This window comes from Peromyscus leucopus, chromosome 9 (genome assembly GCF_004664715.2).
Source record: "Peromyscus leucopus breed LL Stock chromosome 9, UCI_PerLeu_2.1, whole genome shotgun sequence".
NCBI classification, from domain to species: domain Eukaryota; kingdom Metazoa; phylum Chordata; class Mammalia; order Rodentia; family Cricetidae; genus Peromyscus; species Peromyscus leucopus.
The window spans coordinates 48,969,980-48,978,897 of record NC_051070.1 but is presented as its reverse complement, the minus strand read 5'-3'; positions in this window follow the sequence as shown (position 1 = coordinate 48,978,897).

Here is an 8,918-nt window from a genome sequence, read left to right as displayed (position 1 = left end):
TTCTCCCTGGAGTGGAGAATTCTGGGAAATGTTTATATGTTTCTGAGGGTATCCATGCAGAATTGCATTCTCATCTCTGCATGGTTGCCAGCATTTACAAGAGAGTTTACCTTCTCTCTCTCACTTCTCCATTCCCTTGGTGTCCTCTATTGTTCCTAAATAAACTGCTTGCACCCAAATTTTGTTTCAGAGTTCATTTTGAAGACACTCAACTAAGATATCATACACTGAGATACTTGCATATCAGAAGAGAAAGTATTACTCAGATGGATTTTCCCAGTACCACTTGGTAAGGAAAATAGATGTCATAGGCCCGAGATCATCAACACTTCCTCCTCAAGACTGGTCTCTCTGATACTACAGCCTGTGAGCCATCCAACTTCTCACATCAGTCCAGATATTCCAGTTATTCCCCAGTCCACATCTGGAATGATATTTCATGTATTGCTTGTACCAGTTATGTTCATCAGCGTGCTTTCTGGGTATATAATGGGCAGTGCCCTGAATGGAGCAGCACAGGAGGACAGAAAACCAAGCAACTCAGCAAGTAACACCTTTCCTCACTGTGGCTCTGAAAAAAAATTGGCAAACAGACATAATGAGACAAGGAGAAAAAGATACACACAGTAGCAACTTGATTCTGATGAAGTTGATATCAAACAAGGCAGTTTGTGTCTAAACAGGCATGGGAGCTTTTCATAATAAATTCCTCACAAAACCAACTCATCCTCCAAGATTGTAACTGTAAAACTTCCCTACATTATAGTTAAAAGTTCAATTTTCAATTAAAAAAAAAACCAAACCTGTAAGGCATATAAAGAGCCTAGGAAGCAGCCCAGCACAGCAAAGGACCTGGATTCTATTCCACAGCATCTCCCAAACCAGAGCAGTGGCACACAGGTCCATCATCCCAGGTCCATCATCCCTGCAGTTGAGCCTACCACACATACTAAGACAAATACATGTTTTTGTTTGTTTGTTTGTTTGTTTGTTTGTTTGTTTGGTTTTTTGAGACAGGGTTTCTCTGTGTAGCTTTGCACCTTTCCTGGAGCTCACTTGGTAGCCCAGGCTGGCCTCGAACTCACAGAGATCCGCCTGGCTCTGCCTCCTGAGTGCTGGGATTAAAGGCGTGAGCCACCACCACCCGGCTCAAATACATGTTAGTAAGACTTTTCTCCCAAGAGAAAGGATAAAGATTTGGAGATTACTTGCTGAATGAACAGTCCTTCCGTCCCCAGTGGGTTGTCATGTCTTTGCTATCAAATGTGAGTGAGGGGGAGAAGCAAACAGAGAAAGAAGAACTAGCTGACTTCCATTAAAAGAAAAGAAACACAGAAATGGGAAGAGACCATGTTCTCCAAACTGTCCAAAGGCCGCTGTATCATGAGACTACCCAGGAGTCATGTTAAAGAAGTCTAAATGCAAGCCTGGTCCTATGATCAGAGCCTCATCTGCCTCACTCCTGCTCTAAAGTGAATTCAGGGGTGGAGTATTCCAAAAGCCCAAATCTTTACATAATATAACTTGATTCTTTCCAGTCTGATAGCTGTGCTACATGCAAAGAAGAATAATAAAAGCAGTGCTGTTCGAAGATGATGTAGGGTACCACAGATATGCACTTAATCTGTAGATATTCTTGATACTTTTCACAGCTCCTTCCCACTTCATCTGCATTTCATCAGATTATAAGGTGACACCTGACATTGTCCACAGACAATGTGGCATGGGTTTGAATGGTGTGCTGTTAAGAATAGTGACTCTAATTGCCAGGTGAGGTGGCACACAACTGTAATCCCACAGATAAATGTAGTCCTTGCCCCTCATCAAAGGAACTTCTCTTTGCAGCAGACAGAGACTATTACTGAAGGTTGCAACCAATCAAAATGCAGAGTTGTGGAGCCCAGTCCCAACAGATGCATCTACAATACCATTCCCACACCTAAAGCTCAGGAAACACTGAAGAGTAGGAGAAAAGATTCTAAGAGCTAGAGGAACCAAGAATTTGCTGCGAGGTTCTGTCTCCTAATGTCAGAATAGCATCCATAAGTCTCACCAGCATGGCAGCTTAAACATGACAATAGCAGGCATTCCAGAGTAGATAAGGGAAAGCCCATCACACACACACACACACACACACACACACACACACACACATAACACACACACACACACACTCATACACACACATATGAAAGAACAATTAGTGAAAATGAGGTCATGAATTTGAAAGAGAGCAAGGAGAGGGAACATGGGAGAGTTTAGAGGAGGAGGAGAGGGAGGGCAGGAGAAGAAATCAGCATACTCAGCAAAGACCTTGCATATACATCTCGGACTGAGGATGAGCACAGACAGCTTCCACCCAGCACAACCCCACATAGAAGCCACAATGAAAAGCACCTCCGGTCCTGTAGAATTGACATCCAGGGTTGCTACATTATAGTTAAATGTTCAGTTTTCAATTTAAAAACCTATAAGACATATAAAGAACCTAGGAAGCAGCCCAGCACAGCAAAGGACCTGGATTCTATTCCACAGCATCTCCTAAACCAGAGCAGTGGCACACAGGTCCATCATCCCTGCAGGAAAATCAAGAATTCAGGGTGATCCTAGCCTCACTCTGCTCCTGGCCACCCTGGACTACATAAGACCCTCTCTTCACCCCACCACAACAATAGAAAAATTAGATCTTTGGCAGCTCTCACTGAACTGAACACAACATTTTAATGATGCCAACTTCCATATTATATGTATTAACTGTAATTAAAATAGCCAGGCCAGGGAGGGAAACAGTCTTAGAAAAACAATCTCTAAGAAACAGAGTGAACTTTCATGACCATTTCCAGAGATTGAGCATTATAACCAATGTGAACATGCACATCATGTTAAACACCTTAACAACTCAAGATAATGCCATAAATTATGTAAATCTTAGCTGCAACTTTTAAAACCAGTTTCCCTTCAGTTATACTGAAGCATTTGCTGTATTTCAAGGTCCAAATTATTTATCTCCCCAGAGCACACATACCAATTCCTCATGCTAGAAACAATGGGAAAAAAATCAAAAGAGAACAGAGAGTCTAACCCATATCAGCCATAAAACAAAGTAATAAGCCTTTTTGTAATGTAAAATGTTTTAATATGGACAGGGACACATGTAGAATATGTTTCAGGGTGGAAATGACAGAACTACAGGAGGCAGTAGGATATAATTCAGGTCTCACAAAAATAGGATGTCTTTATAAAGCCTGCAAAGACTCCCAAGGTGCATGGCAGCACACTTGACTAGTGTTGCCAGGTAAAATACAGGAGGACACCCAGTTGCATTTGAACTTCGAATATGTAACAATTATTTTAGCATGACTATACTCCAAATACTACATGGAATACACACAAAAGGTTACTCATTACTCCTCTGAAATTAAAACTGAACATGAATGTCTTGAACTCTCACAGGCTGTGGATGTTAAGGCTGTAATGCACCCTGTTCTCTGGACCTAAGAGATTAACAGGCTTTAATGTGCCTCATGCGGCAGAATGGCAACTCTACTGTTGGCCAAGTCTTGGTTTTATGTTCTCTTTCATCTAGTTCGGAGACATGTCAATTGCCAATATAATTCCCTAAAGCATAAAGCCGTGTCTCCGGCAATCTGATATTCTTTATTGTCAGCTCCTGTCTATCAGTCTCTTTGGTATCATAGGCAGGCAGTGTTCCAAACAGTTGTGCATGTGACTCTGTGTAGATGGTGATATGATTATTCTAATGTTACTGATCAGAGGTCAGATACCCAAATAGTAAGGCACTATCCAAAGAGCCAGTGGTAAGAGGAGAGGCCAGGGGAGAATCCAGTCAGTGTGAGCTACAGAGCAGCACTAAGCCTCATAGCTTATTAGTTGTTTTGAGGGGGTGTTTATTTATGGATTTAAGCCAACTACTTTGAAGTCAAGTTCTCCAAACACTCAGAATCATACACCAAATATAATTTTAACAAAAACTGAGGATATCAACTGTTTCAAAAATATTTGACTGAATCTAGTTTTGTTTGTTTGAGCTTGGGTTTCTGAGACTGTCCTGCTGTGTGATGTTGTCTGACCTCAAACTCATGAGCCTCCTGCCTCGGCTTCCCAAGCACTGGGATTGCAGGTGTCTCCTACCACAGCTCAAGTAAATGTCTTTGCTATTTTATTAGCCAGATTATACCATCAGTGACAAATTTTATGAATGCAGCTAGTTATGCATAGAAAACTCTTGTCAGCATAGAGAGGGAAGGAACTCATGAGCTCCCACCCCTAACTGAGGAGCTTCTGATGGATTGTCTCAGGGTGTGAGTCTGTGGCTCCACACCTGTGCATATTTAAGAAACACAAATTGGACTCTGTGGTTGTCAAAAATATATATAAAAAAAAAAGAACAAAAGAAAAGGACATGAAGTTTGGAGAGGATAAGAGAGTTGGGCCAAAACTAAGAGGAATTAGGGGGAAGAGTGGGGAGGGGAGAATGTGATCTAAATACACAGTATGCGTGTATGAAACTATCAAAAACTAAAGGTTTATATTAAACAAAACTACATTCATGTTGTATGAAGAAATCTAACTGCTTTGCCTCCCAGATGTGATAAAGAGGCCCACCTTCTATCTAATCAGCATGGGATTGTGTAAAATCCACCCATAGAAAGGTCCTTCTAATCTCATATCCATGAAGAATTATTTATACCTTTTCAGTAATCTCTCTCCAAATTTCATCCATTGTCATGGTTTGATTGTAAAATTTCCTCACCAGAGCACAAGTCTGAACCCATGGCCTCCAGCTGTTGAAGCAGTTCTGGAAGGCTATGGAACCTGTAGGACGTAGAGCCCTGCTGGAGGAAGTGGGGGCTGTGCCTTGAGGTTTTACATCCCAGCCCCACTTCCTGTCCTCCCTCTGCTTCCTGTTCAAAAATGTGAGCGCTCCCAGCTGCACAACGCTGCCACCGTGGAGCCACATGGCCTGCTTCTCTCCCCCTGCATGACAGATCATTTCCCCTCCAGTCATAAGATGAATAAACCCTTCCACCCTGGAGCTGCACCTGAGCAAATATTTGGTCACAGCAACAGAGAGGAATGGACACACCCAGTCCCACTGCGTCTTCATGGAGAGGACACGAAGAGCTTAGCTCAGCCCGAGCTTTGTCCTTGCGATTTGTCTGCTGAGGCCTTCCCTAGAGCTTGTGCCCTAGGGGCATGTATAATTCTGTCATCAGCTCACCAGGTATTTATTATAAGCCTACACTGTCTGGGGCATGGTAGTAAGGACGCTGGGAAAGCATGAAGGCAGGGAGGATGGAAGAAAAGAAGGCAGGCAGGCGGTGACAGTCCCTGGTCTGAGGTGGTGTCTTAGTTAGCTTTCTATCCACTGTGATGCAATCCCTGAGAAGGGTAACTCAAGAGAAGGCTACAGGCTTCGTTCTGCTAATAAAGCAGCCTGTAGAGTACACACACACAGTAACACCCAAAGATGGTGGAGGTGGATACCGGCAAAGCCGCTGACACCTGGGGCCCTTGTGGACACGGAACTCTGAGGGCTATCCCGAATAAGGTGGTCACTATTTTCCACGAGGACATTATGTTTACGGAACCTCAGACGCAAACTGTTTGCCCTCCCTCCAGTGTCCACAAAGCTTTAGCATTTCTTACTGTCTCATGTCCTTAAGACACATGAGGTGTCCCTTCTGAAAACCGAAGCTTACTATTGGGACGAGCTTATTATCTAGATTTCCTTTTAATTAGGTCATGTTATTTGCCCAGTGAGAATTCTCCAGTACTGTCAGTCACCCAGAAAGATAAAACTCGCAGTGTAGATCTAGGTTAGGCTCAGAATGAAACTCTATTACCTTTATAGGATTATTTTTTCCTGTTCAGGGAATAAACTGGCCAGTTATGAAACCATTTCATTCTGACAGGTACAAAAAGTAGTGTGGAATTGTGTGAAAGACAACGAAAATCTTGTCTATTAATGTGTCTGTGTTTATAAGTTTGACCACATAAAAACTTAAAACTTTCTTATGAACATTATACACCAATAAAACTTAGAGAAACAATCACAAATGGGATAAAAGATGTAGGCACAGGTAAGAGATAATGCCCTTCAGTTGCAGGTAGATTTATTTACCACTAAATATGAACAGCACCATAGAAAATGAAAAAGGTTACATAGTAAGGAAATGTTCAACTCATTCATAATCAAGGGAAAGTGAATTAAAACTAATATGCCATGCATTGCCTTGACGATTGGAGATGAGCTGAATGATGGCAGCATCTCAGAGGCCTAAGGTAGGGGCAAGTAATTGCTATTGTAGGGGGGGCAGAATATTACAGCTGTTTGAGGACACCCTGGCCATATCAATCAAGTCATTTCAGTCTGTGCAGCATAACCTAAGAAATCCCAGAACGTATCCAAAAGGTGTATTCGTAAATTTTTGCTGAGAAAATAAATACAAATCAGGCATAGGAGCATGCTCCTATAATCCCAGTATTTAGGAAAGTGGATCAGAAGTCCAAGGCCATCTTCAGTTCTCAGTGAGCTTGAGTCCAGCAAAGGCTACAGGAGACGCTGCAAGAAAAGGACAAAGCAAGCAAGCTGGTGAAGGGAGGGAGGTGGGAGGGATGGAGGGACAGAGGGACAGAAGGAGGAGGGAAGAAAATGTATACAATAGAATGATTACTCTTTTAAAATGTGCCTGTATATGTAAATAGAAAGTACCCCTGCTGTATACAGCCAAATTGCCCTAAAGAGCACTGATTTCATCTGCTCACCAAAGCTAAAGTGGGTGGGGCCTGTTTAGTACTTGGATGGGAGAAAACATATATGAAAATGCATATATGCAGTAATGTGGTTGGTATAAAATAAAATATGATGTGTAGCTAGTTGGTGGAAAGATGCTGTTGATGTGTGGTTAAACTAGGAACGGTGAAGTAGGCAAAATGGCCATTCTGGGCAGAGGGATGATGGGGTAGTAATGAATGAAGTATCAGGAAATTTCAGCTTCCCCTTAATTCCATTTGCCTTATGTAAATTTCCACAATGACTTCTAGGAATGTCAAAATCGACATACATCCATGTTATCATCAATACGATTGCTCAAACATGAGCTGAACAAGGACAATAATAGACACAGTAAAGGGGATGGTGGGAAAGCCCAAGAGGCCTCAAACCTGTACAAAGAACAGGTAGCTAAGGAAAACTTAGAGTGGGAAAAATCGTCCTCCCTAGGGAAAGCACACCAATTTATTATCCAACATCCTATTGTCAGCCCTGAAAATATATATATAAGTTGCATTATATACTCTGAGTGGGTTGTATTCATGTATTAAGGAATATGTATGTGTATACATTCATGCATGCAATATCAACTAGTGAAAAGAGGGCATGCCTTTGAAAGAGAGCAAATATGGACATATAGGAGAGCTTGGAGGGAGGGAAGGGAAGGGAAGGGAGAAATGATGTAATTATATTAATCTAAAAGATAGCATTTTTAAAAATCCTCTCTGCTCTGCCTAGGCATCCCTTTCCCCCTGTCACTAGCAATCACTGACTTCACTTTTTTCCACGGTTCTTGGCCTTTTTTAGAATGTTACCAAGTTAGACTTACACATTACCTGGCCTTCCCAGACTGGTGTCTTTCACTTACTAATAAACATGTAAATTTCTTAACTCATTTTTTTTAAAATACTGAACCATCGCTTCTTGTCTGGAGACACCACCGATTATCCATTTGCTTGCTTAAAGAATCTCTGGGCCGGGCGGTGGTGGTGCACGCTTTTAATCCCAGCACTCGGGAGGCAGAGGCAGGCAGATCTCTGTGAGTTTGATGCCAGCCTGGGCTACCAAGTGAGTTCCAGGAAAGGCGCAAAGCTACACAGAGAAACCCTGTCTCAAAAAAACCAAAAAAAAAAAAAAAAAAAAAAAAGAATCTCTGGCTTCAAAGCTTTAACAATCATGAACTTGAAGATAACTGTCCTTCTTGAGTTTAATAACTATCAGTGAAGCTGTTACAAAATGCGTGTAAGCAGGATTTCATGTGGAAGTGAGTGTGCAGCCCCTTTAGATAGACAGCAAAGGGTGCAATGGTTGGACTATGTGATGGAAGTGTTTTCGGTTTCGTGAGACACTTCCCAGCTGTCTTCCTGAGCTGAAACGTTTTGCCTTCCAGAAGCTGTGACACAGAGCTCCTGTCCCCCATGATGCTCGCTCCTGTTGATGTCCACATCAACGTACCTCCAACAGAATGGCAGAGGTATCTCGGGGTTAATGGCATCATTTTCTTTCTCTGTTGCCATATGAGGTAGTACTTCTCATTTGCTCATGTGATTGTCTGTGTGTCTTTGATAAGATCATTGTCAAACTCTCTCTCTCTTCTTTTCCAAGTCAGGTAGACCTTCTGGGGATGGTGCTCTAGCTTTAGCCTCCAAAATGCCAATGGGCTATTTTTTTTTATTTCAGTTTTTTGTAGGGTTCCAAATACTAATTCATGTTTTCATATATACAAATAAAATATAGGTTGATTTTATGTTAAAAAGTTCACATGTGTACATTTATTTTAATGTGTATTTTTCTATATTTATAGAATATGTTTTTCTTATAGTGAATTTTGTATATTGTATTTTTTCTAACCAACAGTCACATTACAATTTTAATTATCACTTAAAAATAGGTTCAATTATTCGATGCAAACATTACTTCATCAAATATCCAGGAGTATCTGAGGTTCTGAGGAGATAATCATAAATAAGAATATCCTTGCTCTGATGGGTTTCTATTTTAAAGAATGGGTAACACACGAATGATATATGTTAGAAAAGCAAGTGGAAATAAACACCATGAAGCATGAAGAATGCAGGTGATGTCACTGCAGGGGTCAGGCTTTTACACAGGAGCACAATTT